We start from the raw sequence: 18,508 nt of genomic DNA on the forward strand, positions 1-18,508 counted from the left end.
TTGATTGCGCAGCGTCCGGGTAAAGTAAACAGTTCAACAACCTGCTGAAAACTTGGTAATTCACATCCACCCAAAGGCTCCTGAGAAGAAAGATCTGAGATCTACTTCGCAAAGATTACATCCATTGACAAGCTTGGGGAACACAGGTCTAATCTGAACCACAAGGAATCATCTCAATCATGAGTGTGCTAATCGATGCAACAGCACCAATGCACCCATTATTTGTTGAGCTCATTGGTGTAAAAGGGGTGTGGGTTCTGTTCTATTTTTTACCATAAGGAGGGTGTGACAAAGCAAACCTACAGGACTGAAACAAGGAGTGTGCACTTATTGATCTCAAGAAATGTTGCTAACAAAAGCAGTCTTAGAATTTAATTTCTAAGGAGTACCTAAGGACGCCTCGATTAGAAACACCTTCATTGTGGACAAGGTCTAGTACCCCGTGGGGGAATCCAGACTCCTCTCTTCGGGGTGTGGCCTGGGAGGACCTGTCACATGACTGTGGATCCGTGAGACTGGCGGCACGTCTCTCTTTCCATATGCTTCCGTCATGACCGAGGTCGAACTTCACCACTCTCTTTCCAGTCAGGCTGCTGCCAAGCCTCACAGAAGCCCGGAGTACATTCCCCAAGCATCTGTTTTGGAGCCCTGACCACTATACTGACTGTGCGAGGTCCCAGACTGCACTCCCCGACTTTGCTTGTCTTTGTGACAGGATGCACAGGAGTCCAAGGCAGGATCTTCCAGAACCTTGGGGCCACTTAATCCCACAGAGCTTTTCATTCCTGCCATCCTTGGCCTCTACCCCAAATGCACAGTCTTCTGTTCTCTCACACGTCCTCGTCCTCCAGTTAGTCTCTGCTTCCTTTCGTGTGACTCATGTTCCCGTTCCTGCACACTTTGCTGCCACCTCCCTGGCCTTTGTTCACATGGCTCCGTCTGTCTGCCCTGCCCGCCCCGACATGATCTACCTGATGAACACCCCATTTTCCAAGACGTCTCAATCATCACCCCTTTCTCTGTGAGTGAGAATCACCTCCTTCTAGCTGTCTTGCCCAATTGTTGTTAGATGTCCTAGGGTCAGTTCAGACTCGGAGCTGCCCAATGTACAAGAAACACCAAATTGGTATCTGATCCTATCCTTCCAACTGTTGCTATGTTTGAGCTCATTGCTGCTACTGCCAGCAGATTAATCCATTTCATTGAGATTCTTCTTTTTCACTGACCCTCTGCCTAAGGTCCTTCTCTAGAAACTGGCCTTCCTGATGGCATGCTAGAGTAGAGGAGATAATCCCATCATGCTTAACCAGTGTTGGAACACTCAGCAAGCATATTAAGCACAGGTTAACTTCTGTGTGTTTACTAATTTGTAGTGAAATGTTTCATGTTTCTTCACTATATGAAAGACTCTGCTACCAGGTATGGATGACATCCACCATTCTCCAACATTCACCTCCCAACAGAAACAAAGATTCTTTTCAAATTCACAATCTCTGGTATGTACATGTAGAATATCCACCCCCCTCCCCCCCAAAAAAATAAGATAGGGATGGGCTTGCTTGTGCTTACTTAGTAATCTATTGTGAATCATTTCATCTGTGTTTCACCACCAATGTCAAGGTTCCACATGAGCAATGGCTTCATAAAGTGCTCGATGTGCTGGAATTTTTATTCTTTATACACATTCACACACACACACACACACACACACACACACACACGCGCCCTGTTGTTTCCCGATGATTCTAATTCACAGTAACACTGAAGCACAGAACTCAACTGCTGTTAGTTTTCCATGACTCACTGTGGATGGAACTGTTGACATTAAACTAGCAGCTCACTGTGTGACCCATGATGCCACCAGGGCCCCTTCACGCTTCACAGTGTTATCTCTAACTTGATAGGATCCACACAGTCAAATGTCTTTGCACTCTCAATAAATGTAGGTATTCTGAAATTCTCTCTGCTTTCAGCCAAGCGCCATCATTTACTATGGAATGATATCCATCATTCCACATTCTCTTCTATATCTGGCTAGAATGTCTGACATATCAATGGAAAGAGAGTTGCAACTATTTCTGAATTCAAGAAAATTTATTTCCATGTGGTATTAATGATAACTACAAAAAACAAACTCGCTGCCATTGGGTAGACATATACTCACAGTGACCTGTAGGGCATAGTAGAATTGCCCCTGTGTGAGTTTCTGAGGCTGAACTCCCTGGGAAAGTAAAAAGCTCTGAATTTGTCCCATGGAGTGGTTGGTGGTTTGGGACTTTGACTGACATCCCCAACCTTCTGCAAACCTAATGCTCAGAACTTAAGCAAGTCACAGTTCCCTCCTTTGATCTTGGATTTTATCATTTACAATCATTGGATCACATGAGCTGATGTTTACCTAGCTGACACCTCATTTAATGACTCCTTGTTTAATATAAACTTTCAAGATTCCACTATTCTTTCTAATAAGTGGGCACCATCTGATTTCTTCACCACACTTTGCAATAGGACCCATATCCTCAGTGATTCCTTTATGAGGGTAAGAATTGAACAGAGTCACATCATAAGAACTGATTCTGCTTGGGTTAGGACTTTCAGTTAAATGCAAACTCAAAATCCAGTGATATATCTATGGTTTATATATATTCCTGTTCCACTTTAGTGTCAACATTATCAGCTTTTTGAAAGATAATGTAAGTGACCTCCATGGAACCTTCAGTAATTCTAACAATAATAGCATTAAACTAGCCCATTATATAGAATCTAAAATGTTATTAAGATTAAAAGATATTCATATATTGGAAAGCGTTTCTGACTAAAATACATGGGGTGTTCACTTGTACATCTTAACAGACTTAAGTGATTTAATTCAGCTTGAAAGAAAACAATGAGGGCACAGAATTCAATAACATTCATTCACTACAGCAGGACTATGTCTGTAGAAATAAGAAATGTCATAAAAAGTTAAAGAAATGTGAAAGTAGCAAAGGTATGGTAATCTCAAAAGCAAGAGGTTTGAGCCCAAATTTAAGGACTTCCAGATTCACAACCTTGGGGTAGCAGTCCTTTCTTCCTCTTTCACTGGGCTGTTAAAGCTTTAAGGACATGGGAGTATTATCAGCTCCTTTAAAATGCAACAGGTTTGTTTAGGGTAAGGTCTGGGTTTTCTGATTCAGATCATTCTGATATGGCCTATGCAATATTCTATGCACCTTGAGAAGACAAAATCTAAAATCCAGGTAGTCTATATTATGGGCCCTGGGTCATAATTTAGAACAGAAACTTGGTGCATGATTAGCTGCATATCAATCTGATTCTTCCCTTGGGGATCCATAAAAGCAGTGCCATGCCCCCTACCCCCCACCCCCCTACCCCCGCCCCGAGGATCAGCCTGACTGTCCTAGCCACCAATGTAGAAGTGCCCACCCACTCAGAGTGACTGTAGGGTATTGCCACATGAAATGAACTATTCAATCGTCTTCCACCATCCCCCAAATTGGAAATTGTTCCCAGCTGAGATCTCCCTTCAAGAAGCAGTCTTTATGATGCACACATAAGGGAGTGACAAATGTGCTACACGTGTTAGACAAACTTACCACCCCATTGCCTGGGAGGCTGGGTTGAAGGACCAGAAAGTTACTGTCTGCTTTATCTTGGTGCTTATACTTATAGAAATGGTCTCATACAATTTATCTGTGTGTGTATGCAAGTTTTTATCCATTCTTCTACTGATGGGCTTTTTTGCTGTTTCCAACTTCTTGCTATTATTAATAGTGCTGCAATGAATATGGGAATATATGTGTCTATTTATGTTATGTCTTTTACTTCTTTAGGGTATTTACACAACAAAGGGATTGCTGGATCATATGGGATTTCCATTAACAGTTGTTTAAGATATGCACAATAGTTTCACATGTTTACAGACCCATCAGTAGTGCATGGGATCTCCAATCTCTTGGTATACTCTCCGGAATTTTGTTGCTTTGTTTTCTTTTGAAATTGGGCTGTCATTGTTGATTTAAGTTGCTATCTCGTAGTTGTTTTGATTTGCAGGTCAGGGATTGCTGGTGACTGTGAGCATATATTCCTGTGTTAATCATTTAAATATCTGTGTGTGTGAACTGTCTGGTATTCATGTCCTTCGCCCATGTTTTCATTGGATTTTTTTCCCCTTGTTGAGGTTAAGCAGTATTCTATAGATTTTGGGCTTATGAAAGGAGCAGTCAAGAGATCAAAAGATGCCCTGCATCAGATTACTTTACTGTACACGACCTCTTGAGAGTATTGAAGTGACTTTGAGGACTAAGGTGTATTTTCAATGGCCTCAAATGAATGTGAACATTGGACATTGAATAAGGAAGACTGAAGAAGGAAAATGCATTAGAATGACAGTCATGACAAGAATATTGGAAGCACCATGGATTTCCAAGAGAACAAACAAATCTGTCATGGACGAAGAATGCTCCTTAAAGGCGAGGAGGGAGAGACCTGTCTCCCACACTTTAGACATGCTGTCAGGAGAGACCAATCCCTGTAGAAGGACAGTAGTGTGGTAAAATAGCGGGGCACTGAAAAAGAAGAAGACCTTCGGCAAGATGGATTAACACAACGGCTGCACTAATAGTCTCAATCATAAGGAAAATTGTGAGGACGGCATTGGACTGCGCAGTGCTTCATTCCGTAGTCCACTGGGTCACTATGGGTCAGTACTGGGCCATCACCACCTGACAACAACATAGATGGAAGAGATTAGTCCTTTTCCACTGTGTAATTGCAGAAAACAAATTTTTCTCAGTGTGTGGGCTCTCTTTTTACTCTTGATGAAGTCTTTTGATGCACATAAGTGTCATTTTTTGTCGGTCCAGTCATCTATTTTGTCTTGTACTGTGTGGGTTTCCTTCCTTGTATTTGGTCTTATGTCTTTGCCCTGAACTAGGCCCTCAAGTCTGTCTGTATTTTCTCATTGATGATCGTTATTGGTCTGGAAGTTACATTCAGATCTTTGATCTTTCCTAAATTCATTTTTGAAATGGAATGAAATGGGTCCTGCTTCATTTTTCTGTAGATGGAGATCCAACCAATTTATCTCTGAATCTTAACCAACTGTAATGGACATTTCTTAAGCCGATTTCTGATTACTAATTTTTAATGCTTAGCTCCTATATTTATAAACTTCTTCATTATATCTGACATGACACATAAACCAAAAATTTTCATTGGATGCTTAGTTTTATGGTCTGTTTGGCAGATTATTTTTCAATCTTCCTGTTTTCAATATCATTCTTGAGTGGTAACGTTACCTACATCATTTGCTTAGGCTTCTTTGCCCTGGTCTCTAATCCAATTACTACCTTTACAAGGATGAAGTTTAAGTTCAATCCTCTCCTAAGACTCAATCTTATTTATCAAGATGCCTGAAATGCTCCACATGATAATATAAAACACTTCAGAACCATTGCTTCCAAAGCCGAATTTATTATCTTTCCCATATTTATTCTCCTCCTTGTGACATTATTTTGCTTAGTTATTGTCTCCAATTATTCTGTTACATAAGCCAGAAACCTGGAGGTTACTTTTAGATAATTTCCACTTTTTCACCTTTATGTCCTAATCTCGGTCATTCTTCACCTAAGGTCTACTGTCTGTCATTCCATTTCCAGTATCATTTTACACCCATTCTATTTTCTCTGTTCTTATGACCACCATGTTGAAAGTGGTTTTGATTCCATTTGTTTTCTTTAACAAAGATAAAATTTGGTTGAATATGGGCACATACAATGTTTCCTCTCATTGGCAAGATTTATTTAAGAATCATGCGCTATATTCATGGTGAGACGGTAAAGAAAAGATAACTAGAAGTTGTCAGAAACTGGCTTAAGGGATATTTTTAAAAAGCTAGTGGTGAGAAAATACATGTGCAGAAATATAAGGGGAGTAAAAAAAAAAGTATCCTGTAGCCCAGACAAGAAGAGAAAGAGGTTTAGGGATAGAACTTAGCTTTGAGGGAGATAGAAATATTGGTGAATAAAAAGGATTTTAGCATGATTCCTGAAATTCTGATGAAAGCCTTGTATTTCATTTAAATACTTTGGGCAAACATGTTCCTTTGACTGTGCCATTAAAGAGCCCTGGTCACGTGAGGAGAAAGGCTTATGACTACACTTGCATTCCTGCAGCAGCCTCTTCCTTTTCCTCCCAGCTCTTTCCTCTATTTCCCTTGATTCTCCTCCTGTCCCGCTATCATGCTCAGTCCCCACCAGGATTTCAGCACTTCCTCTTTGTTACGTTCCCCTTGATCCTGCCCTAGGTTTTTACCTCACAATAAATACAAAATTAATTCCAGATGAATTAAGCCCTAGAATATAAAAGCCAAACCATTAAAGTATATGGTTTATATAAATATATATTTTTATCTTTTATTACATTATAAAAATATAAATATATATTTATCTTTTATTACATTAAAGCAAAGAAAACCCTTCTTAGATTAGATTCTTTAATGCAAAAGACTGAATAGAAGTACTAACTTTAAAAAATTGTATATGTACCCACACCCCACATTTATACATAGGTGATAACAGGCATAATCTGTACATAAAGTATTGTTTTAAAGAGTAAAAGGTCATACTAGATAGTTAAAACTATATATTTCATGGTTGTTGTTTCTTTGAAACCTTGTGAATTATGACTTTTCTGCCTTGACTCTGACCATTTCCCAGTAAAAATGACAGACCAACTATGGTTTCAGTCTTAGAGTTTGAAGAAATCTTTACAGGTCATTGAAATTGCTCCCTGATTTTAGGCCATGATGACTCCCTAACTATCCCAAAAGATAGGCATGTGTCTGTTTATGGAATTTTTCAACCTGGTAACATTGTGATGCTTGGAATTTTCCCCTTCTCCTCAACTCAGTCCTCATGTTTCCCCCCAAACTTCCCCCACAGCCCCTTTCTGTAAACAGACTGAACAGACCCTGTCCCCACATGGAACGTGGGGGTGGAATTTAGAGATGGGGCAGATCCTATTTTTTGTTAACCCTCTCTCCTTAAAATAAAGTAACTCTAACTCTTGTCCTCTTTCATCAAATGACCCATTAAACATATCAAAATGCTATCTACATTCTTCATCACTCACTTACTCCTGTTTGATCAAGAAACCGAATAGAGAGGGCAGCCTGAGATGGGAATGTAATGATCCGAAATTGGAGACTGTTAATGAAATGGAAGACTTGGGAATGAAGACCAGGAGCCACACCCCAGCCACTCCAGAACAGAAGGCTGCCAGTTAGAGAAGGCTGCCAGGCCAGCACCAGGGAGTGGGGCACCCAACTGCGCCCCAAAGAGAGAAGATCAGCTTAAGAAAGGAGGTAGGACCCAAAGTCAGAGTAGGCAAGGTAAAGTGTTTCTGTTAACAGGAAGGACCTCAGGCTGACTGATGGGCCTCAGACTCCCAGACTCACTTATGAGAGGGTTGTTTTCTGGCAAAACAACGTGGCCACAAGAGAGGTCAAGTGTGCCAGTAGTTCTTTCTGTCTTTTCCTGGTCAGTTCCTACTAACGGCCCAAACCAAGAGAACTCTGAATGTGTCCAAGTCCTCCCTTACTCTTAAGTGATAGAGGTGAACATTGTAGTTAACTGCAGGGAAATACAATATGAAGAACTGCCCCAATTTTTTATTTGTCTAGAACAAAGGTCAGCAAAATTTTTCTATGAAGGGCCAGACAGTAAATATTTCCTATTTTGCAGCCCACACAACCTCTGTCACAATTATTTAATTCTGCTGTTATAGCACAAAAGCAACTACAGACAATACGCAAAAAAAAAAAATAGCCATGGCTGTGTTCCAATAAAACTTTATTTATAAAAAGAGTCAGCAATTTCTTTACTCTTGGACTAGAATTGTTTTGTAATCAGATAATATTACTTCCAGTTATTAAACCTTAAGCTACTTTTTGAGAATATTTTCTTATGTCTTCAGTATTATTTGATCTGTATTATTTTCATAATATCACTCCTAATTTTATGTACAAAGGAGTTTAGTCTTAATTTTCTTTATTTGCTTTTTCATTTAAATATTAGACAGCAACATTTTCAAGAACTAAGAATATTAACTGGACTGCCTGTGTTGTTTTTTTCTATTTCTCCTGCGATTTGATATTAATGCTGATATGAACAGCAAAAGGAAAAAGTGAGTTGAAAAGCATTTTCCTCCTGAGACAATGAAAACCAGTGAAATATATATTTTTTAAAGTGATGTTGGAAAGTCCCTTTTGCTGGTCATCTGCCTCATCTTGCACTGTGGCCAAAGTAAGAGGCACTTAATCTCTTCTTGCATGGTTTCCAGTAAGAAATCATTCCCTAATTCCATCACTCCGCTCAGAATGCTAAGTAAACCTGTAGAGACACAGTGTCCATGGAGGGGTTCAAAAGGCCAAGTGATCCATTTTTGCCAAAGGAGCAGAATATTGCTTACTTGCCTACAGTTCTTTAGAGCAAACTAGAAAAATTAACAAGGGAAGAACAGTGAAGAAATTGAAAAGGTCCCAGAGTGTATCAAGCATCTACAAAACAATTTAATTTTCTCAGTCAAGATGTTTCGAGTGGTAATGAATAAATCATGTCCTTATTTGTTAATATGCTCCATCAGCTCAGTTATTTAGAGAGAAAATAAGGACACTGATGCTAGCCTGTTTCCCTTCTTTGGTCGTTACCCACGTAAGCATTTCAACTTACTTATCATTAATACTTTGTTACTACTTTCCACATTTCAAGAGTTAATTGAGCAAATCAATTAAAATCTGTACATAGTTTAGTTCGATGAATGTATATTGAATGTATTTTGATACTGATCTAGGTGTCCCTATATCATTAAACAAATCAGATAAAAAATTATCTTCTAATGGATCTTAGATCCCAGTAAAGGAAGACTGACAATAAAGCAAAAATGTAGCAAATAATTAGATTATTTCTTATGTGCAACAGAGTGAAACACTGCCCAGTACTGCATGACCCTTGAAATTGTTCCTATGCATGACCCCATTGTTGCACCCGCACTGTCTTGATGGCCTTCCTCTTGTTCGCTACACCTCCGCTTTACCAAAAATGGTGTCCCTCTCTAGGGACTGATCTCTCCTGACAACATGTCCAAAGTGTGTAAGATGAAGTCTTACTACCCTTGCTTCAAGGAGCATTTGAGTCATACTTCTTCCAAGATTCATCTGTTTGTCCTTGCAGCATTACATGATACTTCCAATATTCTCCTCCAGCACCACAATTCAAAGCCATGGATTATTCTTCGGTCTTCTTTATACAATATCCAGTCTTCACATGCACAGGAAGCAATTGAAAATCGTATGGCTTGGTTCGGGCTCAACCTAGTCTTCAAAGTAACCACCATGTTTTTCAACACTCTAAAGAGGTTTGTGCAGCATATTTACCAAATGCAATGTGTCATTTTATCTCTTGACTGGTGCTTCCATGAGCACTGATTTTATAAGCAAGACTAAATTCTATTCTTCTAGTTTTTAGCAAGCAAGAAAAATTGCATGCAAAAGCATAACAGGGGTTTTTAGTTAACAAAGAGCATATCTGTGAGGATAATATAGGTAGAGCAAATATCTAGAGCTTAAGTTCCCTAATTTATTTGGCCTACCACCTGCTTGCTTGCAGAAAATGAGAAAGGGTTTGAAGCACTTGTTGATGAAAATCAATTATTTCAGCCTCCAGTATTGATTACAATTCAGTGTAAAGAAAACCAAAATCCTCACAATAGTCCAATAGGTGACATCATGGTAAATGGAGAAAACATTGAAGTTATCAAGGATTTCATCTTGCTTGGATCCACAATCAATGTTCATGGAAGCAACAGTCAAGTGATTAAAGATTTCATTGGGTAAGTCTATTGCAAAAGACTTCTTTAAAGTTTTGAAAAGAAAGGATGTTTTTACTTTAAGGACAAAGTAGTGCCCGACTCAAGCTTTGGCATTTTCTATTGCTGATATGGATGGGAAAGTTGGACACTGAATAAGGGACACTGAAGAAAAGTCAATGCATTTTAATAGTGGTGCTGGAAAAGACTATTGAAAGTACCATGGACTGCTAAAAGGACAAACAGATCTGTCTTGAAAGAAGTATGACACAAGGGCTCCTTAGAAGGACAGATGGCAAGACTTCATCCCAGATACTTTGGACATTGTGTTAGACAGGGTTCTCTAGAGAAACAAAACCAGAATGCTAATAATTTTATATATATCTATACTTAGATAGATATGTAACATAAGAAATAAACAGTTAATTAATGGCTCAGTACAACTCCCGTGAGACAATGGCAGTCCTTCAAGTCTTGAGAGCCACCAGGTAGTCCTCTGTAGAGCAATTCAGGTTATCCAGGCACAGGCAGCAAATAGCAAGGCAGATCACCAACAGTCAGCCAGATGACAGGGTCCAACAGTCCCCAGCTCAAGAGATGTACATTCCAATGGTGTGGCAAAGCAGGTCTTGAAGGAACCTCAAATTACAGCAACACAGTCCATGGATTAGGTGTCCCACGGGTAGTGTAGCTTACAAATTGAGGCAAGAACAAGCAAGGCAGCTGCACACCGGTCCGATGATCAAAGAGCAAGAGACAAGAAAGGTGAGGCTCGCTGAGCCATTTCTCTCTCTGCCCTTCAATTAATCCCACATGTGTTTATCGGCCAGGTTGGCATGATAAACTAACTATCTCAGACATGTTATCATGAGAAACCAGTCCTTGGAAAGGGACATCGTATTTGGTAAAGTTGAGGGGCAGCATAAAGGAGGAAGATCCCGAGGAGATGAATTGACACTGTGGCTGCAACAATGGCGTAAGCCTAAGAACACTTGTGAGGATGGAGCGGGACGAGGCAGTGTACATAAGGTGGCAATAGGTATGAACCAACTTGATGGCACTTAACAACTACAAAAATCTCAGAAGCTATATATTATTGTGGCTACTGTATTCTATTGTTTAGAAGCCCACCCACATTCAAGGGGAAGGTATTACATAAGTACATGAACTGTTGGAAATCAACATCAGTGGAAACATCTCTCAGGCCGCCCTATACAGCACACTCTACAACATTGATCTCAAAGTGATTGGCACCTACACTGTAGCTACAGGAGCCTAATTGGTTCATCAGTGTTCACCAACAAAGAACTGAATCTTAAATTTGTATTCTACCATATAGTCAACTAATCAATCCACAGCAATTGTCCTGTATTCACTTATTTACTAGTTCATTCATTGCTAAAGTTCTAATACAATAAAATGTCACAGGTTCAAGAATTCCAAACAATTGGAGTACCTAAGGTTATGATCCTAAAATTTTTTACATGATTGTAGCCCAAATGATATTCTACAATCTTTTCTGAAAATCCTAATTTCTGCTGAAACACTGAGAAAACATTGATTGACAGTCATTTCGGTAACACACCCTCTAACGTGGTCACTTATTGCAGTTCACACCCCCATACTCCTCTGGCTCTCTCAGTGCTCCCACAAGGACCCCAAACTGACCAATCCTCTCTGTAGACTGCCAACTCCAAACAAAACTCACCACCATTGATTGGGTCAATATTGCCTCAGAGAAATCCTGTAGGACAGGATAGAACTACCCCCGTCAGTAGAACTACCCCCGTCAGTAGGGAGGAGAAAGTTTTGTCTTTCCCCCTTAGAGCTGGCCAGTGGCTTCAAACTGCCAATCTTCTCCGGTTAGCAGCCCAATGCAAACACTATGCCACCAGAGCTCTTCTGTATACTATAATCACTGAATTGTTATCATAATTGACCAATTCTTATTAGGAAGTTCTATTGAGGGCTTTTATTTGTATCATAGATAAACCAATCCGTTACAAGACTCTGGCCTAGCCAATCATTGTTGACAGACTTATAAACCCACACGTAGAAAGGCCATATAGAGAAAACCTGGGAAAGCCGGCACCTCTGTAAAGCAGAAATCTTCCAGAAAAGGAAAACTCAAATACTTTTCCCTAATAGGGAACACAGCATAGTAAGACTGTCCCTGGTTAAAAGAGGAAAACTGAAGATACTCAGAAACAAGGCAGTCCTGTCAAGTTCCATCTCTCACAAATCTCACTGTCTAGAAGAAACATTGCACTGGAGACAGAAAGACAGTGCTGTGCTGTGGATACAAAAGGATGGTCAGCAGTATCAAGGGGAGGAGTGGGGACCATCTAAGAGAAGATTTCATTCATTTAGCTACAAGCAAGGTTTTGCTGGCCTTGGTAAGAATAGTATCTATGGATGCTGTCCTTAGGTGCTATCAGGTCAGTTCGGATCCATAACGACCCTATGCACAACAAAGCAAACACTGCCTGGTCTGGCACCACGCTTGCAATTGTTCCTGTGCCTGAGCCCATTGTTGAAACTATGATGGCAATCCCTCTCCTTGAGGATCTTTCTCTCCTTTGCTACCCTTCTCCTGAACCAGGCACGATGTCTTTCTACAGAGAGGGGACTTGTCTCTGCTGGCAATGTATCCAAAGCACATAAGACAAACTCTTGCCATCCTTGCCTCTAGGTACATGAACATTAGGAGATTAGCTAGCTGTACTTCTTCCAAGACAGATCTGTTTGTGCTTTTACACCCCATGGAACTTTAAATATTCTTCTCCAGCATCACAATGCAAATGCATCATTTCTTTTTCAGTCTTTCTTGTTCAGCGTCCAACCCTCACATGCATATGAGGCAGTGGAAAAGTTCGCAGCTTGGGTCAGGTGCACCTTAGTCTTCAAAGTAACATCCTGACTTTTCTATACACTAAAGAGATCATGTATAGCAGATTTACCTAATGTAAGGTGTCTTGTGCTCTCTTGACTTCTGCTTCCATGAGCATTGATTGTGGATCCAAACACGACAAATGCATTTCTCCATTCATCATGATGTCACCTACTGGTCCAGTTCTGAAGATTTCAGTCTTTTTTATATTGAGTTGTAATTCATACTGAAGGCTGTAATCCTTGAATTTCATCATTAGGTGCATCAAGTCCTCCTCATTTTCAAGAAGAAAGGTTATGTTGCCTGAATATTTCAGGTTGTTAAAAAGCCTTCCTCCAATCCTGTTGCCACAGTCTTCTTTATATAACCCAGCTTCTCTAACGCTTGTCTCAGATACAGGTTGAACCACTATGGAGAGAGGATACCACCCTGTTGCACAGCTTCCCTAATGTCAAACCATCAGTATTCCCATTTCTGTTCACACCCCTGCCGCTCATCCATGGATCTGTGAAGGGTGAAATCAAAAGCCAATTTTGGGGGGTTAAATATGTTTTTATTTTTATTGACTTATTTTTAAATAATTTTATTGGGGGCTCATATAGCTCTTATCACAATCCACACCTACATCCATTGTGTCAAGCACATTTTTATATTTGTTGTCATCATCATTTTCAAAACATTTGCTTTCTACTTGAGCCCTTGGTATAAGCTCCTCATCGCCTCCCCCCACCCTTTCCTCACTCCCTCATGAACCCTTGATAATTTGTCTTACACTGACCTATATCTGCCTTCACCCACTTTTCTATTGCCCATCCCCCAAGAGGGGGTTATATGTAGATCATTATGATCAGTTCCCCCACTCTCCTACCACCTTCCCCTTCCTCTCCTGGTATCGCTACTCTCACTATTGGTCCTGAGGGGTTTATCTGTCCTGGATTTCCTGTGTTTCCAGCTCTTATCTGTACCCCTGTACATGCTCTGGTCTAGACAGATTTGTAAGGTAAAAAGATGATAGTGGGGGGGGCTGGCATTAAAGAACTAGAGGAGAGTTGTATGTTTTATCGGTGCTATACTACACCCTGACTGGCTCGTCTCTTTCTTGTGACCCTTCTATAAGGGGATGTCCAATTGCCTACAGATGGGCTTTGGGTCTCAAATTTGTGCTCCCCCTCATTCACATTGATATGATTTTTTGTTCTGGGTTTTTGATGCCTGATACCTGATCCCTTCAACACCTCAGGATCACACAGGCTGGTGTGCTTCTTCCATGTGGACTTTGTTCCTTTTCAGCTAAATAGCCTCTTGTTTGTCTTCATGCCTTTAAGACGCCAGATGCTCTATCTTTTGATAGCCAAGCACCATCAGCTTTCTTCACCACTTTTGTTTATGCATCCATTTGGTCTTCAGCGATCGAGCCAGGAAGCTGGAATGCCAGGTTATTAGAAGAAAGTGTTCTTGCATTGAGGGAGTACTTGAGTAGAGGCCCAGTGTTCATCTGCTACCTTAATACTTAACATATAAATATATACATAGATCTATTTCCCTATCACTATATAAAAATAAATTTATATATGTAACTATAAGTATATTTATATATGTACATGCCTGATTTTAGACCTCAATTAATGTCCTTTGCCTCCCAGTTCTTTCCTCTATTTGCTTTTACTCTCCTCTTGTCCCATTATCACGTTCGGCCTTCATTCAGGTTTCAGTAATTCCTCTCAGTTACATTGCCCTTGATCAAGTCTTACTAGGCATCATACACCTTTCTTGCCATCATTTTTAGATCACCTGTTGCTCTGTTGTCTCTGGGTTTGCTAACACCCACTTCCCAAAATCCAAATTATAAAAGGTAAAGGGTGAATAAAATTGAGACTCAGGGGTAGTAAACACAGACAACTCTTCCAAAAGGTTTATTTGAGGAAGAGAGATCAGAAAGAAAGGTAGCTTTGGAATTTGTGAGGTTGAAGTATGGGCTTTTGATATATGAGAACAATGAGTATATTTACTGCATGATAGAAATGAGAGAGAAGGAAAATAATGATTGAAGGTGAAGAAAAATATGTCTTGGTAAAATTGGGCATAGAATCACGAGCACAGAAGCAGGAATTCATCTCTACCCAGAAAAATAACTCTCTCTTTTTTGGGAGGCTTGTTTGTAGATTTGGTAGTAAGCAAGTTTATTGGCCAAGAGGAAGAAGAGCAGAATGAGAGATTTGAGATCAAAGTGGAAATTGCTCAGTGGGAAAATGTAAAATATATTAAAGTCCTAGTATAGATTGGGTACTGATAATTTACAGTGCTATCAACATTATTATCAAACATACAATTGCAGCAGCCTTGCTTTGTTAGATGCAGAGAAACAGGGATGGAAATTTGACACAAAGAATTGGAAGCAATGAGATGGGGTGTAATACTATTACCAGGAGAGTAATTTAAATGGGGGTATATAAGATTTTTGCAAGACCCCAAACACAAACATAACAAAACAAACTCCCTGCCATGGAGTCTGTCTGGGTCAACTAGAGAAACAAATCCAGAAAATGCATGTGAGTAAGAGAACGCTTTATATCAAAGTGAAATTGTATATTAAGAAAACATCCTGGCCCAGTCCAGATCAAGTCCCTAAGTCCTATCTTAGCCCATATGTCTGATACCATACCATAAATTCCTCTTCAGACTCACGCAACTTGTACAATGATGAATTCAAGAATATCACAGGCCTGTTGGTGGAAAGTCTTGTGGATCCTGTGGCAGAGAAAGCATCTCCAGGATTCTGGCTGGCAGCAGCATGGCTCCATGTAGCTTGTCAATGGGAAGGTGAAGCAGAGAAACTATGTGTCTGCCTCCAGGGAGGAAGACAGAATTCACAGAATTCTAAGGAGAAGGCCATTCCCACACAGAGGTCTCATTGGCTATGACCTGATTGACAGGCTAGACTCCACCCCTTTGCTCAGGTTGACTGAAGATTATATAATTGCCACAGAGTCCATTCCAACTCATAGGGACCTTATAGGACAGGGAGAAACTGCCCTTGTTGTTTTCTGAGACTGTGCGTCTTTATGGGGGTAGAAAGTCTCATCTTTCTCACTCAGAACAGTTAGTGGATTTGAACTACTAACTTTGAGGTTAGCAACCTAATGTGAACTCAATAGGCCACATCTATGTAGACAGAAAGGGCATTGATGACAAGATGGAGTGAACTAAGAAAGAATGATGGATCAATGATCGCCAATTGTATGATGTCTATATAGTAAAAATAACTAATGAAATAATTTGAAGAAATAAGACTATGATCAGAATGGGAATTTCAGATTAATGTTTCAGAAGTGAGACAATTCTTAATTATGACAAGATCTGGTTATGACCATCATTGTGGGTTTCTAAGGGTGGGGTATAGATGAACATTACTAGAAATTAAGTACTCAAAGAATAGAGCAGCTAAAGGTATAAAGTTGAAAGAGTAGAAAATTAGATGCTAAATTGTCCCAGGCATTAGGTCAGTAGATAACACAAACAAGGAAAGCAAGGGAGTAATATATTGTATAACTTGCAAATAGTGCACAAATATAAATAACAAGCACACATGAGGCAGTTTCAACAAGTTTGTAGAAACATGGAAGTAAACAATAATGGGATTTTCTTCACAAATGTTTACAGTACCTTCATATAAAAGGCAGAAATTATAAAATTTTATAAAGAAGTAAATTGGGCATTGTTTGAAATCTTATTAGAGTTGTAAGCATTATTTATATGAAGAGTCTCGAAAAAGCTTATGGGGGAAAAAAATCCATTATCTTCCAATTACATTTTCTGACAAACTTTCTGAAGCCTCCTTTTATATAGTGAATGCAAGTCCTTTGTTAGATATCTGATTCGAAGGCTACAGTTTGCCTTTCATTTTCCTACTGATATTTTTGAAGAGCAGACTTATTTAATATAAACCAAATGTGATGCATAATTTGCTTTCATTTTTGTGTGAGCCATTAAAAATAAATAGCTCAGCTACCACAACCACCCCATATCCCCCAGAAAAAGATAAAATTACATGCATATGATACAAAAACATATGATACAGATGTTATTTGTGTGAAAAGATGGTAACCTAATGGGATAATATCAAAGTAGGAAGAAGTTTTGCACAAGGTTAAAAGCTAATGCATTAATACTCTGGAAGCAGCAGCACTGGAGGGAGAGGTTGGTGGCTGAGGAAGGTGGAGTGGAGAAGAAAGCAGACCCTACAAAGTTGTATTTTTTGAGACGGGCCAGACTTCTGTCAAGGCGTGGAAAGGGGGCTCAGTGGAGAATTTGTGGCTGAAGATGAGGGGAGATCCCCATGGTTGGAATGGATATTTGCTGAGGCATTTTGACGGCAAGGAAAAGTGAGTAGTTTGGGTCAAAAAAAAGGACAAATAAAATAAAGGGAAAAGAGAAAATGTTCTGGAAGGAGAGTGACGGAGGATAGCAAAACTGGCCAGCAGGATGAAAGTTTAGCAGGAAGCAAGGTTTTCACTAATCATCCCCTAGTGAATCATGGTAGTCTGCTGCCTGATCTTTAGAGACAGAAGCTTGGCAGAATTATTGGCTTTGGCCAATTGATTTCTAGATACTGAGAATAACCCAGGAGAGTTGAAGGAAATATGTTCTTTCCCCACTCCCTATAACATGATTGTGAAATGCTCAGGTGCCTATATTGATCTTCAACCTGATAAGGTGAACTTAGGTGAAAACATCTGAAAATTATTTGGAGTTTTTTTTTTTCACATGACAAAATATTCATGCTCTTGATTCAGCACACACAAATTCTCCCCCACATACACAGCTGATAATTTGTCAATGGTGCCATCTATAACCAAGATATTTCCTAAGAGTAGTCTAGATGGTCTCCAGGCTTCTACTATAATTTCTATGATCATCATCACCTGTGTTATTATTATTACAAAAGCAAGATGTTCCCTGAGGGCTTGATTTCAATTCTGAATTTCATAAGACTGAATTTTTTAAAGCTCTTCCAAAATATATTACAGAATTCTGGACATAAGATGATTTTCTTTTCTTTTTACTTCCCCCAAGGAGGTACACCATTTCTGGAAGTACTGCAATACCAGGTGGAAGCATGGAGCGGACGGAGCAAGCTCCTATTCCATCTCTCTGCTTCAAAAATCCATTTACTATATTGTCCTTGGATAGAGGACCTAACAGATATTAAACTGATAAGAACAGATACTACACTTGATCTTAGCCAAAAGGCCGACAAGAGATATGATGCATTTTATTTCTGAAAATAGTGGAGAAAACACACCAAAAAAACTAAATTTGTAGTACTCAAAGTCTTAGATATTTAAGAGTATGCCAGAAAAGGTCCAAAAGCATTTTTCAAAGTAGGATAGTCCAGAATCTATTGAACTACCAGTCATGGCAGATTTTTCTGAGACTAGTACATTTATTTTAATTTATTTGAAAATGAAAGAAAAGATATACAAAAATAAGTCTGATTAGTTTACTATTAAGCTCAATAGACCAAAAAAATGTACTGTGTTAAATGGTACAACATTTTAACTATTTATTCTCACTTTCTGTACTTTTCTTGTGAACCAGTAGTTTAGAGCACCTTGCTCTTGAATGTTACATCAGGAGTTTTTCCAAGAACAACCCCCCCCCCCCATGACTCTGGTCCCTTGCAGCTCCGTTTTGCTGATAGGATGATGACATGGTCACACTGGGGTAGACACGACTTGCCTGTCACCACTG

At 39.6% G+C, this 18,508-nt stretch overlaps 1 non-coding gene across 1 annotated transcript; it reads right to left on the reverse strand.

Annotated features, from left to right (window-relative positions):
* Positions 1 to 17,828: 17,828 nt before the first annotated feature.
* Positions 17,829 to 18,019, reverse strand: LOC115873700. The gene has a single exon (XR_004048580.1). It is a non-coding gene; the product is annotated as a U2 spliceosomal RNA (small nuclear RNA).
* Between the last annotated feature and the right edge of the window lie 489 nt (positions 18,020 to 18,508).

The sequence above is a fragment of the Echinops telfairi genome, unplaced genomic scaffold (assembly GCF_000313985.2).
Source record: "Echinops telfairi isolate 266 unplaced genomic scaffold, ASM31398v2 ScPeMD7_7469;HRSCAF=8507_0, whole genome shotgun sequence".
In the NCBI taxonomy this organism is placed as follows: domain Eukaryota; kingdom Metazoa; phylum Chordata; class Mammalia; order Afrosoricida; family Tenrecidae; genus Echinops; species Echinops telfairi.